This window comes from Oncorhynchus mykiss, chromosome 7 (assembly GCF_013265735.2).
Source record: "Oncorhynchus mykiss isolate Arlee chromosome 7, USDA_OmykA_1.1, whole genome shotgun sequence".
In the NCBI taxonomy this organism is placed as follows: domain Eukaryota; kingdom Metazoa; phylum Chordata; class Actinopteri; order Salmoniformes; family Salmonidae; genus Oncorhynchus; species Oncorhynchus mykiss.
The window spans coordinates 58,845,378-58,869,900 of record NC_048571.1 but is presented as its reverse complement, the minus strand read 5'-3'; the positions used below and the strand labels follow the sequence as shown (position 1 = coordinate 58,869,900).

The 24,523-nt window shown below is 42.1% G+C and overlaps 1 pseudogene; it reads left to right on the top strand.

Moving 5' to 3' along the window:
- The first annotated feature begins 1,684 nt into the window (after positions 1 to 1,684).
- Positions 1,685 to 23,434, top strand: LOC110528983 (annotated as a pseudogene).
- The last annotated feature ends 1,089 nt before the right edge of the window (positions 23,435 to 24,523 follow it).

Genomic DNA, 24,523 nt, shown 5'->3' with positions numbered 1-24,523 from the left:
TGAAGGGGATTTGCTGAACCTATATTATACTGGAAAAATTCAGTTCTAAATTATTTTGTCTTAGTTAATATTGTAACGGCAGATTTCCTCCTCCTTGCCTGAAGAGGTGTAGCAAGGATCGGACCAATACGCAGCGTGGTAAGTGTCCATGACGATTTTAATAAGAAAAGCCTGAACACTATGAAATACAAAACAATAAACGATCACCGGAACGGAACGGAACGGAACGGAACGGAACGGAACGGAACGGAACGGAACGGAACGGAACGGAACGGAACGGAACGGAACGGTGTGGCACTGACACAGGAAACAAACACCCACAAACCAACAGTGAAACCCAGGCTACCTAAATATGGTTCTCAATCAGGGACAACGATAAACAGCTGCCTCTGATTGAGAACCATATCAGGCCAAACACAGAAATAGAAAAAACATAGAAACACGAACATAGAGTGCCCACCCCAACTCACGCCCTGACCATACTAAATAAAGACAAAACAAAGGAAATAAAGGTCAGAACGTGACAAATATTCTTTAATATTCATGTTTTAAGTACCAACGGATACTTTCAACTGGTTGGATTACAGAAATATTGTTCCATACCCAACCTTTTGATGTTGCTGTATTGCAAAGTCTCTCTCTCTGGTAACAATAGATTTTCATAAGTCCATTTTTGTAGAGTGGAGAGAGAAAGGGGAAAGGTATTTATGGGGGGGGGGGGGGGGGGCATCATAAACCTGTGGGGGGAAAGAGGGAAAGGTTTTTTTTATGAACTTCACCCAACAGGGCAAAGTCATGACAAAACTATGTATATCCAATAGTAAAAACAGATTAACAGTTCTACAACTGAACATCAAGAATCAACAAAGTGCGTGCCCTGCCACAAAATGCTGAGTGATATGGCTTACTTGTTATTATAGTTCAGGGCTCTACGCTGTACAAGTACATGAAGTGCTTCTAAGTAGAACTGTAGAAGAACAAATATAAATCATATTTTCGGTTATTGGCCTGCTGAAAGGTGAAATCATCTCCCAGTGTCTGGTGGAAATCAGACTGAGCCAAGTTTTCCTCTAGGATTTTACCTGTGCTCAGTGTTTACTCACCTGGCTACTCAGTGACCCAGACTGAAAGAACAACATGACAGCTACACTGGCCAGCCATCAAAGTCAGACTGGGCTGCCAAGAGGGGAGCACAGCTCCACAAACACCACTCTAAATATACAGTGCATTCAGAAAGTATTCAGACCCCTTGACTTTTTACACATTTTGTTACGTTACAGCCTTTTTCTAAAATTGATTCAATTATGTTTTTTTCTCCTCAATATACACACAATACCCCCTAATGACAAAGCAATAGCGGGTTTTTAAAATAAAAAAAATGAAATATCACATTTTCATAAATATTCAGACACTTACCGTAATTGCTGGACTATTAAGCGCACCTGAATATAAACCGCACCCACTGAATTATTAAAAAATATGTATTTTGTACATAAATAAGCCGCACATGTAAGCCGCAGGTGCCTACCGGTACATCGAAACAAATTAACTTTACACAGCCTTTAAACAGTAGCCTACCAAGAAAGTCATTGGTCCCTATCTCCCTCCTCCTGTGCACTGAAACCACTGAAGTCATCTCCTTCGGTGTCGGAGTTGAATAGCTTCAGAATTCCTTCATCCGATGTTGGATCGCTGCCGTCTTCAACACGCAGCAGTCCAGCCTTTCGAAACCCGTTGATGATAGTTGATTTTTTGACAATGCTCCACGCTGTCAGCAGCTCTATTTCCCTTTCCAACAGCCACATCGATCGCCTTCAACTTGAAAGCTGCATCATATGCATTCCTTCGTGTCTTTGTCATGATGAGGTTGACAAAATGACTACCGTTATAAGAACGATGGGAAGTTTGAGCGTGTTCGATTTACGTCACATTATGTGACGGTGCTCAGTTTTTTGGCGCATGAATCTTGTGAAAGCGGGAAAAATCCATAAATTAGCCGCGTCATTGTTTAAACCGCGAGGTTCAACGCGTGGGAAAAAAGTAGCGGCTTATAGTCCGGAAATTACGGTAGGTTGGAGTCATTAAAACTCGTTTTGCAACTGGTCCACAAATGTCTTGTTAATGAACTATAGTTTTGACAAGTCGGTTAGGACATCTACTGTGTGCATGACAAAGGTACTTTTTCTAACAATTGTTTACAAACAGATTATTTATTATTATTTCACTGAATCACAATTCGAGTGGGTCAGAAGTTTGCATACACTTAGTTGTCTGTGCCTTTAAAACTGCTTGGAAAATTCCAGATAATGATGTCATGGTTTTAGAAGCTTCTGATAGGCTAATTGACATAATTTGAGTCAATTGGAGATGTACCTGTGGGTGTATTTTAAGGCCTACCTTCAAACTCAGTGCTTCTTTGCTTGACATCATGGGAAAATCAAAAAAAATCAGCCAAGACCTCAGGAAAAATGGTAGACCCCCACAAGTCTGGTTCATCCTTGGGAGCAATTTCCAAATGTCTGAAGGAACTATGTTCATCTGTACAAACATCTCCTGGAGATGAATGTACTTTGGTGCGAAAAGTGCAAATCAATCCCAGAACAACAGCTTCCTTATGAAGATGCTGGAGGAAACAAGTACAAAAGTATCTATAGCCACAGTAAAACGAGTCCTATATCAACATAACCTGAAAGGCCGCACAGCGAGGAAGAAGTCACTACTCCAAATCCGTCATAAAAAAGCCATACTACGGTTTGCAACTGCACATGGGGACAAAGATTGTACTTTTTGGAGCAATGTCCTCTCGTCTGAGGAAACAAAAATAGAATTGTTTGACCATAATGACCATCGTTATGTTTGGAGAAAAAAAGGGGAGGCTTGCAAGCCGAAGAACACCATCCCAACCGTGAGTTGTTTCCCCTGCCCCGTCACAAAGTTTCTTCTTATAAGACACATCACTGCACTCTATATTCTTCTGTAAACTGGTCATCTCTGTACACCCGTCGCAAGACCCACTGGTTGATGCTTATTTATAAAACCCTCTTAGGCCTCACTCCGCCCTATCTGAGATATCAACTGCAGCCCTCATCCTCCACATGTTACACCCGTTCTGCCAGTCACATTCTGTTAAAGGTCCCCAAAGCACACACATCCCTGGGTCGCTCCTCTTTTCAGTTTGTTGCAGTTAGCGACTGGAACGAGCTGCAACAAACACTCAAACTGGACAGTTTTAACTCAATTTCTTCATTCAAAGACTTAATCATGGACACTTTTACTGACAGTTGTGGCTGCTAATGTGTGATGTATTGTTGTTTCTACCTTCTTTGAGCTTTGTGCTGTTTGTGCCCAATAATATTTGTGCCCTGTTTTGTGCTGCTACCACGTTGTGCTGCTGCCGTGTTGTGTTGCTACCATGGTGTGTTGTCATGTGTTGCTGCAATACTATGTTGTTGTCTTAGTTCTCTCTTTACGTAGTGTTGTGTTGTCTGTCTTGTCGTGATGTGTGTTTTGTCCTATATTTTTATTAAATGTATTTTTAATCCCAGCCCTCGTCCCCGCAGGACGTCTTTTGCCTTTTGGTAGGCCGTCATTGTCAATACGAATTTGTTCTTAACTGACTTGCCTAGTTAAATATAGGTTAAATATAGGTTAAATAATATATTTTTAAATGTGGTTTATCTACCTTAGTTGAATGCACTGAATGTAAATTTCTCTGGATAAGAATGTCTGCTAAAACCCTAAAATGTAAATGTAAAAAGGAACACTTGCGAAGCATCCTGGGTATTACTCTAATGAGCTCCGCCACCAAACAATACCAAATTTGGTCGGTCCAAACCGGAAGTCAATGTCTCCCAAGTTTGGGCAGCACAGTACAGCACAGTACATTAAAGCACAGTAGAGTTTAGTACAGTAGACTACAGTACAGTACAGGACAATAGATAAGAGTAAAGTCCAGTAGGGTACAGTACAATATAGTACATTTTACGGTTCTTTACTCTTCTGTGCCCCACTGTACTGTATTGTACTGTACTGAATTATACTATACTCTACTTTACATTACTCTACAACTGTACTGTACTCTTCTGTGCTCTACTGTACTATACTCTGCTGCACTGTACTCTACTGTATTGTACTGAAATATACTTTACTGTACTATACTTCACTGTACTCTACTGTACTGAACTATACTCTACTTTACTGTACTATACTTCACTGTACTCTACTGTACTGAACTATACTCTACTTTACTGTACTGAACTGTACTGTACTGTCCAAACTTGTGAAACATTGGTTCAATCATAGAATATCATAGCCTACTGGGTAAAAATTGAGTCAACGTTGTTTCCATGTGATTTTAACAATAAAAATCTATGTGAGTGATGTTGAGTCAACTTGAAAAACTGATTGAATTTGCAAAAAGTAATCAATGGGGGAATGTTTTGTTGATTTCATGTTGAATTCATGGGAGGCTGACAACTCAACCAAATGTAAATCAAAACTAAATGTTGAACTGATGCCTGTGCCCAGTGGAAGACTTCTATGTTCAGCCAAATCACTTCCGGTCCGGACCAAATCTGAACCATCATAGACGTCTATGTCTGGGCTAAATCTAGTCTGGTCCAAAAGAAAACATCCATTGACATTGGCATGGATAGTGCTCACTGGGTTGTCTTTCACATGCCCTCTCTTCCGGATATATTGCTAATAGGCAGGATTTAAAGACTCCTATAACCAAGCAGCCTGGTTGTGTGCCCAGAAGGACAGCCATCTTTCAACCCCTAATTTGCCTCCTGACAGCCATTTACAGCCACATTAAATGGTGTTGAGTGGTTAACGCCTGGGCCTCCTGCCCTTTTCCTCTCTCTCCTTATTTCCCTCTACCTCTCTCTCGGATTGCACACATCTTTACCTCAGTGAGCATGCTATACAGTATATCAGGGCTGTGAGTTGACCCAAGTTCAGATAGGCTGTGATTGATTGGATCTGGCTAAATGAGGACAGTGTGTGTCAACTGATCTGAGGACACTTTTGCTCGGGGCCAAGAGCAGCATGCAGGATTTACATTTCCTTTCCTGAACTACATTCTATGTACATGATTGATTGTACTTCTTTCTGTCTTCCTTCATTCTAGGACCTTGTTTTTTGTGTGCTGTAATATTCAATCCATTATGAGATCTGGGCTATGTAACTGGCATTCCTGAAGGATGAGTATTAGTGATAGTGCTCCAGCGTAAGCCTTAGCATCTCTTGCTGTTGATGACTCACCCACTGCACATCAAACACAGTAGCATCCTGATTAAGCCTCTCCTGGATTAAGCTGGGAAGAACCAAATTTAGACCCCCCCCCCCCCCAGGGTGAGAGAGTAATATATAACATTTTCGAAGGTGTCGGCAAACAAAAAGCTATTGCATATTGGAGTGATGCAGAACTGTCAAGTACAAACAGACAGACACCATAGTTTCCTGAGGCTCAGAACTCTGGCCTCTCCCTGACTCACTGAGTGGGCCTGATATTTCATGACCACCAACTATTGGGTTTGTCTGTCTGTCACCCAGTCTGTCTACCTCTCCCCTTCCCCACAGGCTTTGTAATGAGACACAATTAAGTGCAATTAGTGTTCTAGAAACAGCTCAGAGAACAGTAAATATTAAGTCTCTCATTGATTCAACAGGGGAGCCAGTCAAAACTTGGGAAGGGAAGGTTTTCCACATTTTCCACAATTCTTATTACTGTAATACTCTCATGTACCTAATAGTCGATTGTAAGGAATATATCAGGAACACTTTGACCACTTTCTTTCAGGTGCCTACCTCGTCCCATACTTCATCCTCCTCATCCTCATCGGCATCCCGCTCTTCTTCCTGGAGCTGGCTGTGGGCCAGAAGATCCGACGTGGGAGCATGTGTGCCCCCGCCTGGGCGGGATAGGGGTGTCCAGTCTAATGGTGAGTGACAGTGAGAAGGGTGTCTTTCGTTAGGTTGCCTATTATATCATCTCTTGGTTGATGTGGAGGCTGGAAATCAGTTTGTTAAGTGATCCCCTTCCAATCATCAGCTCGGAGAATCTTGAAAGACTGGACAATCTCAACTTTTTTTTCAGAAATATTTTCCTTAATGTGAACAATATTTGAAATACATATTTTGATCAAATCAACGTTTATTTGTCCGGTAAACATACTTACAGATGTTTTCACAGGTGCAGTGAAACACGTATGTTTCTACAGATGTAGGGTCTTCATTTGAGCAGTTTGCTACAGCAGGAAAATAATACTGCAGCAACAAATGTGAATTATTATGTGGATTATAATTGAATACATTTGTAGGGGTTGATACATTTTTCATTAGGGCAAATCAAGTTTGACATTTTAAAGTGGAAATTACAAACTTTAGAAGCCTTTTTTAAACCTCAAATACACTACAAGTTTGAATTACATGCTAGTGAGGTTGACTCATAACCTGCAGTCCGCGGATGGGTTTAGGGTCATTAAATATTGTGTGGATGAAGGGCGGGTGGGTTGAATAAAGAGAAAAAACAATACCTTAAAATGGACTTATGTCAACTCCGTCAGACACCATAAAAAGCATTTATTTTGTATAATTATTGTCCAACAAGTGTTTAAAGGCCTTGATTGTTTAATTCTAACATTAGATTATTCAATATGTAACACACGTCCAAACTTCTTTGTGTTTTCTTTAATAGCACTATTAAATGCTCCATGGCTAATTATGTTAGCATTCTGGCATGTCTTTCTAGATTTAAAACATAAAACAACATTTATTTCTTTATTTAAAGCAAACATTATCCCTCAAGCTGAGCACAGACAATCCTTCAATAGTTTACGCATATGTTGCAGAACAGTAGTTCAATCATTTTTTCAGAATATTGACAAGAAAATTGATCTTAAGGGGGTTAGCCATCAGTGACGGAGTTGACAAGCCACTGACAGATTTGACAACTTTTGGAAACTATTCAGACCCCTTGACTTTTTCCACATTTTGTTACGTTAAAGCCTTATTCTAAAATGGATTAAATAAATGTTTTTCCTCATTAATCTACACACAATCCTCCATAATGACAAAGTGAAAACAGGTTTTTAGAAATGTTTGCAAATTTAAAAAATGTAAAAAAATACTTAAGTATTTAGACCCTTTGCTATGAGACTCGAAATTGAGCTCAGGTTCATTCTGTTTCCATTGATCATCCTTGAGATATTTCTGCAACTTGACTGGAGTACACCTGTGGCAAATTCAAGTGATTGGACATGATTTGGAAAGGCACACACCTGTCTATATAAGGTCCCACAGTTGACAGTGCATGTCAGAGAAAAAGCCAAGCCATGAGGTCGAAGGAATTATCCGTAGAGCTCCAAGACAGGATTGTGTCGAGGCACAGATCTGGGGAAGGGAACCAAAAAATGTCTGCAGCATTGAAGGTCCCCAAGAACACAATGGACTCCATCATTCTTAAATGGAAGAAGTTTGGAACCACCAAGACTCTTCCTAGGGCTGGCCGCCCGACCAAACTGAGCAATCGGGAGAGAAGGGCCTTGGGCAGGGAGGTGACCAAGAACCTGATGATCAGAGCTCCAGAGTTCCCCTGTGGAGATAGGAGAACCTTCCAGAAGGACAACCGTCTCTGCAGCACTCCATCAATCAGCCTTTATGGTAGAGTGGCCAGACGGAAACCTCTCTTCAGTAAAAGGCACATTACATTCTGCTTGAAGTTGGCCAACAGGCCCCTAAAGGAATCTCAGACCATGAGAAACTAAATTCTCTGATCTGATGAAACAAAGATTGAACTTGTTGACCTGAAAGCCAAGCATCACGTCTAGAGGGAACCTGGCACCATCCCTAAGGTGAAGCATGGTGGTGGTATGGCGTTGGGGATGTTTTTCAGTGGCAGGGACTGGGAGACTAGTCAGGATCGAGGGAAAGATGAAAGGAGCAATGTACAGAGATCCTTGATGAAAACCTGCTCCAGAGTGCTCAGGACCTCTGACTGTTGCGAAGGTTCAACTTCCAACAGGACAACGACCCTAAGCACACAGCCAAGACAACGCAGGAGTAGTTTTGGGACAAGTCTCTGAATGTTCTTGAGTGGCCCAGCCAGAGCCCGGACTTGAACCCGATAAAACATCTATGGAGAGACCTGAAAATAGCTGTGCAGCGATGCTCCCCATCAAACCCGACAGAGGTTGAGAAGATCTGCAGAGAAGAATGGTAGAAACTCCCCAAATACAGGTATGCCAAGCTTGTAGCATCATACCCAAGAAGACTTGAGGCTGTAATCAACAAAGTATTGAGTAAATGGTCCAAAAAAGTATGTACATGTGATATCTACATTTCTAAAACCCTGTTTTTGCTTTGTCATCGTGGGGTATTGCGTAGGAGAGACTCCCGAGTGGCACAGCGGTCTAAGGCATCACTACAGTCCCTGGTTTGAATCCAGGCTGTATCACATCCGGCCGTGATTGGGAGTCCCATAGGGCAGTGCACAATTGGCCCAACGTCATCCGGGTTTGGCCGGGGTAGGCCGTCATTGTAAATAAGAATTTGTTCTTAACTGACTTTCCCAGTTAAACAAAGGTTAAATAAAACAATTTAATCAATTTTAGAATAAGGCTTATAGGTAACACAAGGGGTCTGAATACTTTCGAATGCACTGTATTCTCAAAACAAACATATTTTCCCCCCTAAAAATAAAAGTTCAATATAAACAATTCTAAACTCTGTAAAATTATTAATTTGAAAACGCCAAGTAAAACAACCATTCTATTACAACTTTCAGCTCTCTGACAGAGTTGACGTTAACAGAAATATGACGGAGTTGATGCTTTACTGAGTTGTCAAAAATGGCATTTTTCTTCTTCATTGAAGTGGTACACACAGTAGAAATGGTGTTTTTCTTCTTCATTGAAGTGGTACACACAGTAGAAATTGTGTTTTTCTTCTTCATTGAAGTGGTACACACCGTAGAAATTGTGTTTTTCTTCTTCATTGAAGTGGTACACACCGTAGAAATTGTGTTTTTCCTCAGTTGCTTTATGGAATGGAAACAAACTTTGTGTGAATCTGTTGATCTGGATTTTGCAATTGCTAATGAGGCAAACTCTCTTTCAGGGGACACAATAGATATGCCTTGAATTGTAATTGAGCAAAGCCTGTCTAAACATTGTTCCCCTTGTCTGCATCACCTCACACAACTTAAAACAAGTATTCTGATTCTCTGTGTTACCATGATGGAGAAAGCTCACATTTCTCACAATCTCACATTTTTCATTCCATAGAATGTGACAAACATTTGTATGAGTAAGTAACAGATAAAAAAAATAGGACTATAAAGATGAGTAAACTGGATAATGTACTAGATCGTGAAAGAGAGGCGGAGACTGTGTGTTGGGGGGAGACAGCCCCCCGTTGGAGTTCCATGTGGCTGAGAGTGCCGTGGGAGAGGTAAGGGATGGCTCTTTTACCTCTTAAGAGATCACAGTGAAAATGTATGAAAGAGTGCACTTTAATAATTTATTTCCTGACCTTGTTTTATTTAGCTTCTGCCTGTCCTCATTGACATGGAGGCTCAGAAGATTGTCAGGAACATGAGACAATAACATACTCCTCCTGCCTATATAGACCATCTGAATGAAAAATATATTGAAATTGCCTCTTAGTACTGTATACTGTATGTATTAACATTCACACACACTATGCCATTTCACTGAAAGTGTGGCGTCAACTAGCAGTGAGATGGACTGGTGGTGAGGAGCCCCTCAGTTCCAACAGACGGGAGACTCTGGCAGCTCAGGACAGACGGGAGACTTTGGCAGCTCAGGACAGACGGGAGACTCTGGCAGCGAGGAGCTGGGATGTACCGCACCGGGCTATGCACACGCACCGGGGACACACAGCATAACACGGTGCCTCACAGCATAACACGGTGCCTGCCCGGTCCCTCTCTCTCTCTCCAGTAAGCACGGGAAGTTGGCGCAGGTCTCCTACCTGCCTTCGCCACACTCCCCGTGTGCCCCCCCCAATAACTTTTGGGGCTGCCTCTCGGGCTTCCAGCCGCGCCGCCGTGCTGCTTCCTCATACCAGCGCCTCTCGGCTTTCGCTGCCTCCAGCTCAGCCTTGGGGCAGCGACATTCTCCAGCCTGTGCCCATGGTCCCTTGCCGTACCAGGCCGAACACAAAAACCAACATAGAAAAACAAACATAGACTGCCCACCCCAACTCACGCCCTGATCATACTAAAACAAAGACAAAACAAAGGAACTAAGGTCAGAACGTGACACAGATTTAAGTCCTCTAAGGTTCTATTAGATTAGAAGTGGTGATAATAAAATCACTCAGCGCCTCTCTTCTCTTTTCCTCTCCTTCTCTCTTCTCTTTTCGTCTCCTCCTCTTTTCCTCTCCTCTCTTCTGATCTCTTTTCCTCACTTCTCCATCTCCTTTCCTCTCCTCTCCTCTGCCCCTTACCTGTCTCAGCAATATGAGACAGTCAGCCACCAGTGAGCATGGTTCTTACACTGAGACAGAGGCATAAGGCATGGTTTAGCAAGTCATCATGGTATTGTGTAATCATACAATACTTCATACAAATGCTAGTATTGTATGTGATTCCCCATAGGTTTAATTGTACATCACTGTTAACTAATGGTGGTTTACTACACCATGCCAGGTAACCTCTGACACTACAGTATAGTGGTATATACATTTTTCCTAGTGGCATTAAAGGTTGTCTGTAGCATTGTCTTTAATCCTGTGTTAAAAAGTGACCTCACGCCATGGTCGTAGTGAATGGTAGACCCCATCATTCATGCAGGTGTGTGAGACCCCAGGACCACACTGCTTTGCACCCACTCTGGCCTGGCCCCGGGGTTACATGTCTGCACTAACCACATCAGATAGACTGTGGTTCACATTGGCACCGACAGGGTCAAATCACCTAAAGAACACAGACCAAGGTCATTCAGACCTACTGTAGCTTTCACTATTAATACAGTTTGGTGCTTCTGGAGCGACATGTAGGAAAGGAGGGAGATGCACGAGATAAGGGAGGGAGAGAGAGAGAGGGGCGCAGATCGACAGAGTTACTGAATATAACATTGAATGCCATCATTCATAGAGAGAGGAAGTAAGAGAGGATAAAAATATAATTATGGAGGAGGCTATCTTTATTTCCTCTGCAGAACATTGCCATCTACCTGACATAAATAGAGACTGGTACACTTAGTTGAGCAGGCCATTTCTGTGCGTGCATGCATGTGTGTCCATGTGTGTGTATTTGTGCAGTACATCTGCAAGACTGCTTTTTCCAGACTTAAATCCATGTATCATTTCCCCATGGTTTAACTATAAAAGGTGAAAATATGAGCACAGATACATTTAAAGAGTCCTGAATGAGTGCTCACACTGTGCATACCAAGTAAAAGAATGACCTTGTTTACCCAGGCTGGTCTCATAGACTAAACATAGTAAATGGAAACCCAAACAAGACAGAAGGTTACTTAAGGCGAAAATGAAATGAGGTCTGCAATTACTAACTACTTTTTAGCTACTTTGCAACTGCTTATTATGTTAGCTAACCCTAACCCTTTAACCTAACTCTTAGCCTTAACCCTAACCTTAACCCCTAGCCTAGCTAATGTTAGCCACCTAGCTAACATTAGCATTAGCACCTAGCCATCTAGCTAACGTTACTCACAACAAATTGAAATTCATAACATACCATACGTATGGCAAATTCGGAACATATCATACTAACTGTACTTTGTAACATATCACACGAAATGGATGATGGACATCCACAAATGAATACATACCATACCAAACGTAACATATCATACTAATTTCAGTGTCCCGTCATTTTCATTTACTTCTACCCCTGTTACGTCTACCCCTGACTCCAGGTTGGTTTACCTTACTAATGTCAGTCTGGGAGAGCCAATCCAGAGGGCAGAGGGGATTTGGTCCCTGTGTAAATATTCTCTCCCTTATTATATTTCTCTCTGCTCTCTATCCTTCACCCTTCTACTCCCCCTCTCTCCCTCTTTCATCCTCTCTGACCTCCCTCCCTTTTCGCCAACACTCTTCTCACCCCCCCCCCCCCCCCTCTCTCTCCCTCCCCCTCACTGACCCTCCCCCTCACCCCTCTGCAGTCGTGGATCCTGAGTGTGAGAAAAGCTCGGCCACCACCTACTTCTGGTACCGCCAGACCCTGAACACTACCAGCACCATCGCAGACAGCGGCGGCCTGAACGTCAAGATGACCCTGTCTCTGCTGGTGGCCTGGATCATCGTCTGTCTGGCTGTCATCAGAGGTATCGCATCCTCCGGAAAGGTAGGAAGCGCTGTGAGGAGAAGTGGAGGGTTTGTGGGGGAGAGGGGCAGGTGGGATGGGGGAGAGGGGCAGGGGGTGTGGGGGAGAAGGGCACTGGGTGTGGGAAGAGTGGCAGGGGGCGTCGGGAAGAGTGGCAGGGGACAATGGGGAGAGGGGCAGGGTGCGTGGGGAGAGGGGCTGGGGGCATTGTGGAGAGTCAAAAGAGTGTAGGGAAGATATATGACAGGTCATACTTTTAAAGAACATGACATGACAAAAAATTGCTCTGGAATATTAGCCTACTAAACTGGAGTCCTAGTGAACTGGAGTCCTAGTGAACTGGAGTCCTAGTGAACTGGAGTCCTATCGAACTGGAGTCCTAATGAACTGGTGTCCTGCCTTCCTCTGGCATGGATGGTGTAGTTATAATACAGAACGTGTGACTGAATGTTTCCTGTGGTCTGACAGGTGATGTATTTCAGCTCTCTGTTCCCCTACGTGGTGCTCTTCTGTTTCCTGGTGAGAGGTTTACTGTTTAAGGGTGACGTCGATGGCATTGCACACATGTTCACTCCCAAGGTGAGATTTAGAGAAGGCCCCTACACCCATACTCAGAGAAGCTTCCATTGCAGTTGCATGCTGTCATTTATGGGAAAAGCCAGTGGTATGACAGCTACTACTGTTGTGGAAATATTGAATCAAATATTTCTTAGATACCGGAGCTTGTGAATTCAAATGGACTTTATTACAAAAAGTAACAAAGCCGAGCAATTCCATGGAAGAACTGACTCTCCATTCTTAGTACTCTGATTTTATACTGTCTTACCCTTACATAACATTGTCACTCCACTTTATTAATCTTGTTGTCTTGCTTAGTTTCCATTCTCTTATTGGCTCAGACATTGGGGCATAGATTCTATTGGTGGCGTAACACACAGACATGCACACTCCTAATGCAGGTCTAATGGTGCCTATAACTGATTATCTATTGTTCCTGTCCAAAGATCTTCACAAGTTCAGGCCGATGTTGTCTGTGTATGATTAACCCATGTGAAGGCTACTGGACATGCACAAGATCAGATATGGCCCAGACCAGTCACGTCTTGTGTTGGTCTACCTTGCCTCATCTACTCTGCTTACGTTCTGTTTTTTACATGTCTAATGGTTAACTTGATGTTGATCCAGCTTTGTACATTCTATAGGCTCAGCCTTCATTCTGCTTACACATGTCTAATATTTAACCTTATATCGATTTCTACTTCAACGAGAACAGTACAGGTACTGAAAATCACCAGATGACTGGAAATTATCTAACACTACCTCTATATAATTTATAAACATTTCTAATAATTAAAACCAAATCAAATCTAAGTTTATTTGTCATGTGCGCTGAATACAACCTTACAGTGAAATGCTTACTTACAGGCCCTAACCAGTCCATCAGTGTGTAATGTGTTCAAGCTGGAGAAGATGCTGGAGCCCCAGGTGTGGAGGGAGGCAGCCACAAAGGTGTTTTTTGCCCTTGGCCTGCTTTGGTGGAGTCATCACCTTCTCCAGCTACAACAAGATAGACAACAACTGCCACTTTGACGCCATGCTCGTCTCCTTTATAAACTTTGTCACCTCCATCCTGGCTACTCTGGTGGTGTTCGCCGTGCTGGGCTTCAAGGCAAACCTTATGAATGAGAAGTGTGTCATAGTGTGAGTTCAAATCAACTGCCCTATCGGTCGTTGAGTCAAAGGGGTAAGTTGAGTCAAAGGGATAAGTTGAGCCACCCTTGTTTCTAGGAAACCATACACAAAATGAATCATGTGGCCAAATATTTAGGACGAGGTCATAATTTCATAGAGTATGAATGAAGAAACCACATCGAAAAAGTGGTATGCAAGTTAGGTCCAAAAAACTGAAAACTGGTTTTCACAAAGTCAAATGAGTGTATTGTGTTAAGTTATTGTGTCATGATGCTTGTATCTAAATCAAAGTATATATTTTTAAGATTGTTTTATACATCAGTTGGGGTCTTTATAAGCTACCATATGAGGTCCTAAACCTAGCATGAAAGTGCATCCCTGTAACTGTGTGGGTTAATATAGTCAAAATGTTTGCCTTGGGGTAAGTTGAGCCAATGGCCTCCATACCCCATACAAACGATGATTACATTTGGTCAGTTTTATGCATAAAACTGATAGTATTTTTGCAATGTGTCATGCGTATGAACTCAAGTGCATTTTATTGTTACAGAGAAGACATCATATCCTGTGCATACAGACATAAAAAGGGTAGGGGTATCAACCCCCCCCCCCCCTTGAGGTTCTTGAGAGAGCAGCCAAGGAAGTGAGAGAAAGGAAGAAGTCCATTCGAGCAGGAGGCAAGGGATGAAAAAATTGACTGAATGACATTGAAGAGGTACATTGACAACAACAAAAAATGATACCTGTGCAAAAGAGGGGCTGTGACAGAGTAGCAGAGGCACACAAGGTCTTATCTGATGACATGGAGTCTGAGCTTGCTAAACATATCAAGAATCTCGCAGACCAGTTTCATGGGCTTAGTAGCCTGAAATGCACAGAACTTACCTACGAATTGGCACATCCAAACAATATACACAACATTCTAAAATATATATAGGTATCTTTGTTAGAAAGAAAACTATATTTCCCTTGACGGACTGATGCTGAATGTAAAAAATGGCTCAACTTACCCTACTCTCCACTAGTCATAGTGGAGGAAATGTATGATGTCTAATCCAGAATGAAACCACTCTTTGCTCACACCATACATTTATTATCGTGCCCTCTCTGTGATCAGAGTCAGGACTTTTGCAGTACGTTTCATCTTGTGCACTAACATGATTCGCGGTGGTCCCTTCAGAAATGCAGAGAAGATCATTGGCTGCCTGAACTCTAACGTGCTGAGTCATTACCTCATTCCGCCACACGTGAACTTCTCCCAGCTGTCCACCGTAGAGTACACTGAGATGTACGGTGTCATCAAGACGGTGAAGGAGGGCAGCTTCGCTAAACTGGGCCTGGACCCTTGTGTTCTGGAGGATGAGCTCAACAAGGTGCAGTGGGTCTGTTTGTCTGGGCTGTGAGCTCTACATCATCCATCATCAACTGGGTCTGAATATGATCTTCACAACACCATACCAACTAGACTTTTTCTAGTCATCCTTATGCTGTATTTATTAAACTCCTTTTTGTCTCTTCTGTCCCCTCTAACTCTCTCTATCACAATCTCTTGGTCCTCTTTTGCTCCCTCTCTGCTCCACTCTTTTCTTTCTCTCTATATCCATCCCTCTCTCTGCAGTCAGTGCAGGGTACAGGCTTGGCCTTCATTGCCTTCACAGAGGCCATGACTCACTTCCCGGCCTCTCCCTTCTGGTCCGTCATGTTCTCCTTCATGCTCATCAACCTGGGCCTGGGCAGTATGATCGGCACCATGACAGGCATCACCACGTCCTCGACACCTACAAGATCCAGAAGGAGCTCTTCACAGGTCAGCCCTAAAACCAACTATGGCTCTCCCATTCTCCTCTATCATAGTTTCATACACAAATTCAGCACTTTTCACCAAGACAGAGTGGGGAACTAGGTAAGACTCACAAATTCTGAGATTATTAAGGATGACTCATTTTTTGTTCTATTGTTGTAGTCCTTTCAGGGCTGATTACAAAGTAATAGCAATAACAGCAATGTTGCATACATACAGTCAAGACTTTGTCATCCAAGGAGACAAAAGGTTTTACATAATGTGAAGGTTATTCAACTCCACTACCAATTCACCTGTGAGGAAGACGCTATTTAAAAGCTGCAGACACTGCACACTTTCAGACTAATGCTTTTAGCTACCTCATCTTGCTCCAATTCCCTCTGTCTATTTCTCTGTATTTGTATTTATTAAGGATCCCCATTAGTTCCTGCCAAGGCAGCAGCTACCCTGGATCCAAACAAGATTAAGGCAGTTACCCAAAACAATTAAATGATAAAACAGTACATCATACAACACATTATTACAACACTACACGACCACTACATATCTACAATACAAAATGTATCATCAGTGGTGGAAAAAGTAACCAATTGTCATACTTGAGTAAAAGTAAAGATACTTTAATTAATAGAAAATGACTCAAGTAAAAGTACATACTACTTGAGTAAAAGTCTAAAAGTATTTGGTTTTAAATATTCTTAAGTATCAAAAGTACATGTAATTGCTCAAATATACTTAAGTATCAAAAGTATAAATCATTTCAAATTCCTTATATTAAGCAAGCCAGACGGCACCATTTTCTTGTTTTTTAAAGTTACGGATAGCCAGGGCCACACTGAAAAATAATTTACAAACGGAACATGTGTGTTAAGTCAGTCCACCAGATCAGAGGCAGTAGGTGTCACGACTTCTACCGAAGGTAACTCCTCTCTCCCTGTTCGGGCGGCACTCGGCGTCGCCGGTTTACTAGCCGCTACGATCCCTTTTTCTTTTTCTGGTTGTTTTGTCTGTGTTCCTTTTCACACCTGGTTTCAATTGCTTTGATTTCTGTGGGTATATAGGGCACCTGTTACCTGCTGTAATTCGTGCAGGATTAAGTTTGTGAGTATTAGCGTTCAGTATTCTATGCTGTTTATTGTTTTCGCATTGACGTATGTGTATGTAGTGTCGGAACTGTGGTTGTTCCTCCGTGTACTGACACGAGTTTGCATTCCTTCGAGAGCGTTGTTTGGACATTCATCTGGGCCAAATTTGTATTGGTGGACTATGTGTACAGATCTCTACATTAAACACGCTTCTCAAAAAATCCCAGCTCTCCTAGGCCTGACACCTCTCACCGAGACGCACTTTATCACAGTAGGGATGACCAGGGATGTTCTCTTGATAAGCATTCAAAAGGTAACGAGTACTTTTGGGTGTCAGGGAAAATGTATGGAGTAAAAAAATAATATTATTTTCTGTAGGAGTGTAGTGAAGTAAAATAAGTATTAATAGTAAAGTACAGATACCCCAAAAAACGACTTAAGTGGTACTTTAATGTATTTTTACTTCCAGTAAGTACTTTATACCACTGTATAATACCACAATACAACAATATTACAATGTATGTGTGTGTAGAGTGCATGTTAGCGTGTGTGTGTGTATGCATCTGTGTGTGTCCTTTCATAGTCTGCGTTGTTCCATAAAGTGTAGTTTTATCTGTTTTCAGTGTGCTGCTGTAATCATAGCCTTTATCTGTGGCCTGCTCTTCGTCCAGCGCTCTGGGAACTACTTTGTCATCATGTTTGATAACTATTCTGCTGGTCTGCCACTCACTGTCGCGGTCATCCTAGAGAATGTGTCAGTGGCCTGGATCTACGGCACCAAGAGGTACCGGATGGCGTCTCCCCAGAGAGCCGCATAGTGTGAGGTAGCTTTTAAAAGTGAACTCACTGATATTGCAATGTGTGTTTTCATATGATATAAGAGGAAAGTTTGATAAGAGGGTGAAGAGAAAGAGTCAAGGAACATGTGAATACTGTAAACTGAAGGATTTGTCTGGACCTATTTTAAACCCACCTGTATGTGTGTAAGGTTTATGCAGGACCTTGAGGATATGTTGGGTTTCCGGCCCCATGCCTTCTATTTCTACATGTGGAAGTACGTCTCCCGTTGTCTCATCGTTCTCATTATGGCTACTGTCATTGAGATGGCCATCAGCCCGCCAGGGTACAATGCATGGGTGGAGGAACTGGTCAGTCAACCTGTTGGAAAACAGTGAAGAGTTTCATATAGACACTTGACATTTTGTGTACTAGCCTTGTTACAGAGTTTGAAGTCAGCACCAGGAGTATTTCATTTTTCTCCTTATTTCCCTTGTTTCTCTCTCTATAGGCTCAGGAGCGTTTCCAGAGCTACCCTCCCTGGGCATTGGCCATGTGCTTCTCCCTCATCGTGATGGCCATGCTTCCTCTCCCCATCGTCTTCATCGCCCGCCACTTCAACCTGATGTCTGATGGCTCCAACAAGTTGTCCGTCTCCTACCGCAAGGGCATGATGAAGGACATCTCCAACCTGGAGAAGGTGGACGAGATGCACTTCATCCTGGGCAAGAACCCAAGAGAGACACCTTTGCCCAAGCCCCCGTCCCAAGCCAACCTAGTCCCCCCAGGCACCAAACCCCTGGAGAACTCCAACTCCTCGTCCGCCAACAGCTGCTACCGGACGGGCTACCAGAACAACATCGGCCCCATAACCCCCACCACCCCCGTCACCCCCACTGTCCCTGAGTCCGACTCATGATCACTCCTCTTCATGTTCCTGCCCCTAAACCCCTAACGATCACCCTCCTACAGGCCAACTCACATTTAACCCTACAGAGTCTCACCACCAGAGGGACCTGCAGCGCTGCCCAAAACACCTCCACCCTCACGCTATGAGTGACCCTAGTCACAAGACACCCCTCTCCCCCTCTCCAACAGACCCAGATGTTAGAGTTTACCGCAGCAGGGGCTGCTTTGACAAGGAACCACATGGTCAGGTGTCTGAGATATTACAGGTGTGTATCTATCCCTAATGGAGTGTATTCAGTGCTGGACACGCAGTCTGTTCTGGTCTAGAGGCCAGGCAACAGTATTCTTATTCTGCTCTGCTCTGCTTATTGCAGACACAGTTTAGGGGAATGTAGAGAAAATCATATTTACGTTGGCATTAAGTGAAACTGAATGTGAGTATCTATACAGTGCATTCGGAAAGAATTCAGACTTTTTCCACATTTTAAGTTACAGCCTTATTCAAAGGTCCTCATCACTCTATGCACAATACCCCATAATGACAAAGCGAAAAACTGTTTTTTATAAATGTCTGGAAATGGTATTAAAAATACAAAAAACAGACCCTTTGCTATGAGACTCAAAATTGAGCTCTGGTGCATCCAAGAAAGACTAGTATTTATAGGCACAAATTGGAATGTATTACAGCAGATGTGATGATTAAGGAGCTTTGACCAAATCTGATCGAAGTCTGACTGTAAAGCAATCTCCATTTTACTGAGGAATATAAACCTTCCAATGGTTGATCCTCAAATCTCTGTTTACTGATACTCATGAGCAGAATGGCAGTGCTTCATGCTTAGTATGTAAGTGTGTCTTCATTTAAACCAAGAGCACAGTTCTCCGTTGGACAATTTCAACCCTCTTACAGAAGTGAAGTATTAAAACCAGATAGAGAACTCACAAAAGCACACAGTGTTAGTTTAATATCTGCCAAGACCTTTTCCCACAAGTATTTACACAGTTTCATCACACAGATTGCAAAGCTTTTACCATTCGTTCTTGCCATAACAAACAAAAAAAAAGTACATTTGACAATCTGAAATGGCAGGGAAGGAAGGAAATGCCCCCCCCCCCCCCAAAAAAAAAAAATGTGACCCACTTTCATAAAGTAAAATGCCTACTTGGCCTGTCACTCTTATCGTCGTTTGAATTACAAATAGCTGTGAAGTCAATGATTCCATTTTAGAGAGCTTTCTTTTATGAAGAGGATTGCTTTATTTGTATTTTTGTCACAATGTTCAAAGCCATGGTGTTGATGATTAAATTGACTACATTTATATTACTGCATAATATTCTATCTGTGTATGTTGGTGCGCATAATGTTTAATACTAATTAAGATTTTATCTGCAAACGTGACCGGGTGTACTTTTTCATCCTGTGTATATTTGAAGTTTCTCTATTTTGTAGTTGGTATACCTTATCTATGGGAGTGTAAAAGGAGTGCGACGAGGGGGTGGGTACAGTATGTTAACCTTGTGTGATCCTAATGTAGCCTCGTTTTGAGAACGTGTATTGTCGAACTCTGACGAGCTACATGTGCAGCACTCTGGTTCTCATGTGTTCCTCTCTCAGCTGCTTGTAGAGAGGCGTGGCCCTCCAGACAAGAACACATGGATAAGCATATCTATGCAGTAGGTTAATATACAACCAGTCTTTGCTTGAAGTTCTAGTCAAGCTTTATTTGAGTCAAAATCCCTCACTTTAAACGTCTGTAAATATTCTTACGTCTGTAAGATTCTACACCCGATAATAATCCAATTATTCGAAAGATAGAGCAAAACTTGTGAAGTATATAAATGTCTTAACACTGAACTGTTTCGATGAGAGTTAATGTGGAGGAAATGACTATTGGATGTGGTGAATATGAATGCACTTTTTCACTTGAATCTCAAGAGTATTGTTATGTTTTTGTTTTCTGCATGATGGTATGCTCAGTGTTTGCCCTAGCGTGGGTACAGTCTTTGTTAAAGCATTGTACTATTCATTATATTATCTGCTGCAGTAACAGCAACGGGATTGGAGGCTAAAACCTCTGTAGGGAAAATGACTTGTTAGGAACTGCCCCTTTGTAGCTAAAGTGTTAGTGACTCTCAACATAATGTGAGTGTGTGAGTGTGGGTATGTGTATTTGTGTCTATGAATGTGTGTTAGTGAGTTTCCTTCTTATAAGTGGGTGCAGGGACTTACCAAGCACAAGTTGAACATTGAATCGGAGGCCCAACCAAAACCAACTCTCTCTTCCATCATGACGATTGTACGTTATTGAAACTACACGTGACAAGAGTAACATTGTTTTTTTGGGATATCACCAAAAATATCAATAAACCATAAAGAACATGTCAAGTGATTTGTATTGAACTTTTAGGACAAGCTAGATGTGTAGATAAGATACTTGTAGTTTGGATGGCCTGAACCACTGCCGTTCTCTTTACAATTGGAACATAAGGTCCCCTAGCATTGTGCAAACTTAATCATTTGGCACTCAACATATCCCATATTGGGACATAACCATGTTCCCAGCAGAACACAATCACACGTCCTCACTCTCATTAAGTAATATATACTGTACACAGAGGAAAGTATTGTCATGGTTCACAAGGATCATAATTAATTCACATTTCAATGCAATGTAAATACGCCCTTTGTACATATTTGTGAAGCAATCCCTTGGAGGCCAACAGATGACAAATATCTGTACACAGCTGTTATTCTGGAAGAGGAAATGGTGCTGTCCTCCCTCATAATGGATGTTTTGGCAAAGAACTAAAGGGCTTCTCAGAACCCAATGTACAACCCTTCAACAAGAGGACACAGCTGTGAACACAGGCTTAACCCATCAGAACACAGGCTTAACCCATCAGAACACAGGCAGTAGACATTTTTATTTCGGATGATTATTACAGACAGACATTGTGGTGATGTTACGCTCTCACCCAACTGTGACATATAATTAGAAAATTACTTAACAGAAACGTAGAAACTATAGAATATACAGTAACTATAATTGCAATGTTTTAATTTGTAGTGTTAATATTGTTAGAGGTTGTAATGTTTTTATATCAAAGATAATGCATTTCATCTGTGTTTCAATTTCCCCTGATAAATTATCCATTTTGTTTCAAATATCAATGTGATTTCACGCTCTCACCTAAACAAATCATGAATAAGAATTAACCAGGCAAGTATTGATCAAATGACAGAAATAGCATTGTTTCAACTCATTGTTTCACATATAGAAAAGTACATGTCTAAATCAATGCTCAATTAATGTAAAATGAATTAGTATAGCTATACTAAACCAAAATATTAACACATGCAACAATTTCAACGATTTTACTCTTACAGTAAATCAGTCACTTGAAATAAATACATTAGGCCCTAATCTATGGATTTCACATGACTGGGCAGGGGCAAAGCCATGGGTGGGCCTGGCAGGGCATAGGCCCACCCATTTGGTAACCAGGTCCAGCCAATCAGAATATTGTTTAGTCTCAGAATATCGTCTCAGACGATCCCGCAGGTGAAGAAGCCAATGTTGAGGTCCTGGGCTGGCGTGGTTATTCCTGCAGTGGACATTCCGGCAGTCAGCATGCCAATTTAATGCTCCCTCAAAACAGCTGTGGCATTGTGTTGTGTGACAAAACTGCACATTTTAGAGTGCCCAATTATTGTCCCTAACTCATGTAATGATCATGCTGTTTAATCAGTTTCTTGATATGCCACACCTGTCAGGTGAATGGATTATCTTGGCAAAGGAGAAATGCTCACTACACGGACAAACTGTGAACAAATTTGTTTACAAAATTTGAGAGGAAGAAGCTTTTTGTGCTCATGGAAAATGTCTGGGCTCTTTCATTTCAGCTCATGAAACATGGGACCAACACTTCATATGTTGTGTTTATATTTTTGTTCAGTGTAAATTACTTGACTGAAACTTGAATATGATTAAAAACTCTACATGTCAGCAAAAGTATTGTATTTGGTTCAAAACATTCTCTAAGACCTAAACCTCAAATGGAGTTGTGCATAAAGGGTGTGACCATTGAGCAAGTTGAGGAAGCTGAACTCCTAGGTAACATTCAATGGTCAATTATCATGGTCAAGTCATTTTGACAAAGTGAAGATGGGGAGGGTTATGTCTGGTATAAAAGTTGCATAATCAGATAAGATACAGCTCAGACACCCATACATACCCCACAAGCCATGCCACCAGGGGTCTCTTCACAGTCCCCATGTCCAAAACAATTCACGGAAATGCACAGTATTATACAGAGCTATGATCGCATGGAACTCCCGTCCATCTCCAATTACTCAAGCAAACAGCAAAATTACATAAAACAAATGGATAAAACAACATCTCATGGCACAATAGGGACTGTGAAATGACACACATACAAACAAACACATGCCCACACACTCTATCACACTCTAACACAAACAATCTATACACACATTATTCTTTAGTTGTGTTGTTTGTACAATGAGTGTAGAGAACATTAAGAACCCCTGGTCTTTCCATGACCAGGTGAATACAGGTGATAGCTATGATCACTTATTGATGTAATTTGTTAAATCCACTTTAAGCAGTGTATATAAGGTTAGAGAAGGATTTTTAAGCCTTGAGATAATTGAGACATGGATTGTGTATGTGTGCCATTCAGAGGGTGAATGGGCAAGACAAAAAATGTAAGTGTCTTTGAATGGGTATGGTAGTAGGTGCCAGGGGCAGCGGTTTGTGTCAAGAACTGCAACGCTGCTGGGTTTTTTACACTCAGTTTCTCAACTGTGAATTAACAGTTTCCCGTGTGTATCAAGAATGATCCACCACCCAATGGCCATCCAGCCAACTTGACACAACTGTGGGAAGCATTGAAGTTAACATGGGCCAGCTTCCCAGTGGAACACTTCCGACACCTTTCCCCGACAAAGTCCACGCCCCGACGAATTGAGGCTGTTCTGAGGGCAAAAGGGGGTGCAACTCAATGTTAGGAAGGTGTTCTTGATGTTTGGAATACTAACTTTATATTGCATCATTTTACATTTGTGTGACTGTTCTTGTCTACCAGTACGTCAGTGTTTTGTTACTTGCTGTGTTTTATGTTTTTGTCTGGACCCCAGGAAAAATAGCTGCTGCTTCAGCAAAAGCTAATGGTGATCCGAATAAACCAATAATACATACTACCTTGAATGCACACAAACAAATATTGTTTGTCCTTTACCCATGCAATGGTCTATAAAGATATTACAATGTAAAATGTTATAATGTTATTGATGGTATAACATAGCTGTAATGTCCCAATGCGGTGTAATGGTACAATCAGGATCCAGTCTCTACATCCGGGGTCTCATAGCCAGACTAACGCCGGGATTCACTCTAAGAGGGAAAGAGAGAGAAAAGTTGATCTTGTTTTCTGAGCAACAAAAATTGGGATATTAATATAATCAAATATGAATATACAAATATTATAAAATACCTGAACAAGAGCGCTCCCCTGATAACAGGCATCATTCTACCTGCTCCCCACTTGGGGATGGCTGGCTAAGCGTTCCAGACAGGGGCAGGTGTTGCCTCTTCTTCTTCTTTGGGAGCTTTTGTTGGGCCATGGCCAGGGAGTAGTACAGGCGGAAGTTATTGACTATGACTGGGACAGGCATGGCGATGGTCAGAATACCTGCCAGAGCACACAGGGCTCCAATTACCATGCCGGAACAGGTCTCCGGGTACATGTCCCCATAGCCCAGGGTTGTCATGGTAACCACCGCCCACCAGAAGCCTATGGGGATGTTCTTAAAATTGGTGTGCGCAGACAAAGTTGGGTCTTCAGGGTCACTATGTACTCGCTCTGCGTAGAATTCCAGGGTGCTGAAAATTAGCATTCCAATTCCAAAGAAGACAGCAA